The sequence below is a fragment of the Chenopodium album genome, chromosome 22, assembly GCF_948465745.1.
Source record: "Chenopodium album chromosome 22, dcCheAlbu1.1, whole genome shotgun sequence".
Classification (NCBI taxonomy): Eukaryota; Viridiplantae; Streptophyta; class Magnoliopsida; order Caryophyllales; family Amaranthaceae; genus Chenopodium; species Chenopodium album.
The window spans coordinates 27,481,590-27,483,921 of record NC_137855.1 but is presented as its reverse complement, the minus strand read 5'-3'; the positions used below and the strand labels follow the sequence as shown (position 1 = coordinate 27,483,921).

Here is a 2,332-nt window from a genome sequence, read left to right as displayed (position 1 = left end):
TAATCCCGAACAAGTACAAAAGGTAATGAATTAAGTCGATAAAATGAAATGTAAACAGAGAAATAAGTAACAGAAAGCCAGTGAAATTATCAAGCAATCTGTGTCGCAAAATCTGTTCACGATTTTTGCCCAACAAAACGAAGCACCCAACTACAAGGAAGTTAAGCACTAGATACCTTGGACAATATAATACAAATTAAATTAAATTATTTTAGCAATCTCAGCCGAAAGATGGTGAATATTTATACGATTAATCACTGAAATTAACTCAGGAATATTTCGGATAATTTTTCATCATTGATTGCATTTGATTTAATAAAAATAAAATTGTTTGTAAATCATGTTTTTTGTGTAATCTCAAATCATTGATTCCGCTCATTTTATTGAAAAATAATCGCAAGAGAATTAGGTATTAGATGTAAATTTCATCATTGATTACACAAAAATTGAAACTAATAAATAAAAATCCACAAAAAAAAAACAAATTAAATTGGTTGAAAAACGCAAGAGAGATCAGATGGTAGTGCATGTAAAAAGAATTCATCAATTTGAATTCAGAAAAATATATTGGGTAAAGTATATCCTCACATCTCCTTGCAAATCTGAAAAATAAATCGAAAAAAAAAAAAGTTTGAATTGTATATAAAATAAAAAAGGGGAAGAATCAGATAAAAATGGTCAATCACCATATTAAAGCATCTGATTGAGATGCTTGTAAGACTGGGGCGACATGAAATATCATCATATTCAGGCTCATAATATGAAAACCGAATTATAGAGAGAGTTTGAAAGGGTGAGATGAATGGGAGAAGAAGAAATTAGGGTTTTGAGATTGTTGTGAGTGAAGTTAAGTTGAGGAGGGATTTTATAGTTGGAAGTCTTGAGCAAATGAGCAGCCCAAATTAGGGTGCACGCAATGCTGGGCCGCAGATATTTCAGTTGTGGACGGACGGTTTTTTTTTTTTTTTTTTTTTTTTTTTTTTTTTTTTTTGGGTTTTTCTACATAGTATACTTAACGTATTCACTTTTTCAAGTTAGAGTTCACCCATTTTTAAAATTTCACGTTCTAACCCTAAGGTATCTTTAGGGTGTACGATAACCTTGCCCTAATTCCTCTGTTGACTTAGGTTAACTTTCTGTTAATTTCAAAATAAATAAATTTAAAAAAAAAACAAAAAAAAAACCCTAAATACCTCTCTCTCCTCCTTCACAACTTCCTACCATTGCACCTCCAGCCGCACCATCACTACCTCCAGCCGCACCACCGCTCCCCTGAGCCGTGATCCTCTCTCCTCGACCTACCACCGCGTCGCCCTCCTCTCTCCTTCTCTATGAACACCTCGACCCTAATCTCCACCGCCTTTCTTCATGCCTAGATTTTCTAAAAATTTTGGGCAAACGTCGAACACTTTCGACCAATTTAACCACATTCGTGCAGAATTTCATTGGAAAAATCAATTTATATAAGTTTTTTGTATTTAATTTTAATCTGATTGAACCAAAATTGATGATTTAACAACTAAAATCAAATTGGGGGAAAAATTAGGGTTTTCGATTATTTTGAATTAAATTCTTTGGTTTCAAAACAAAACAACAATTAACAACTTAATTTTGCAATTTGAATCCAATGAAACAAAAGCCCTAAACCAATTTGTCGAAATTTTAATTCGAATTAAATTCCTCCATTGCATTCTAACACTTCCTTTGGTGGTGCACTAGTCGGTGGTGGGTGTAATACCCCAGAAATTCCCTTTCTTTAAAATACCTTCTAACTCTAAATAAAACTCATTTTTAGGAATATCCAAAGTATTACCGCCACCGTGATAACGGCTAAGGCTGTTTACAAAGTCGCACAGCGAAAGACTAACTTTTAAAAACTCAAATAAAATAAAGTTTAATAAAACCAAAATATAACTTGGAACCTTTAAAGGCCCTTAAAAACCAAACTGAAATATCAAAACAATAATTAATGTTAGTATCACAATTACATAAATAATCCAATACAATATATAAATAACAAGGAAACATATAACCCTATTCGCTCAATCCCATTATGCTTGATATGCTCCTTTTTCCTGTACTTCTCTTTATTTCAACCTTATTATTCGCCATATAAAATGGGTCATAGTATGGCCAATATAAAGAAAAGTTAAACACAAACACAAAAGTACGAATCAACAATAGCTGAGTACATATGCACCAATAGGAATAATCACACTAACATGAATATCCTAGCAATAGACAATAAATAAATAAGACAAGCTTGCCATACAACACAAATCAACTTACCTTTGACTCATGACTGTACTTTAATTTATTAATATATTTCTTT

General features: G+C 32.0%; 3 non-coding genes across 3 annotated transcripts; all 3 read right to left on the bottom strand.

Moving 5' to 3' along the window:
* Positions 1 to 213: 213 nt before the first annotated feature.
* LOC145606475 (small nucleolar RNA Z196/R39/R59 family) lies at positions 214 to 306 on the bottom strand. Its single transcript, XR_014105342.1, has one exon. It is a non-coding gene; the product is annotated as a small nucleolar RNA Z196/R39/R59 family (small nucleolar RNA).
* A 201-nt stretch (positions 307 to 507) lies between these two features.
* LOC145606474 (small nucleolar RNA Z195/SNORD33/SNORD32 family) lies at positions 508 to 595 on the bottom strand. Its single transcript, XR_014105341.1, has one exon. It is a non-coding gene; the product is annotated as a small nucleolar RNA Z195/SNORD33/SNORD32 family (small nucleolar RNA).
* A 66-nt stretch (positions 596 to 661) lies between these two features.
* On the bottom strand, positions 662 to 749 carry LOC145606485 (small nucleolar RNA U31b). The gene has a single exon (XR_014105350.1). It is a non-coding gene; the product is annotated as a small nucleolar RNA U31b (small nucleolar RNA).
* Between the last annotated feature and the right edge of the window lie 1,583 nt (positions 750 to 2,332).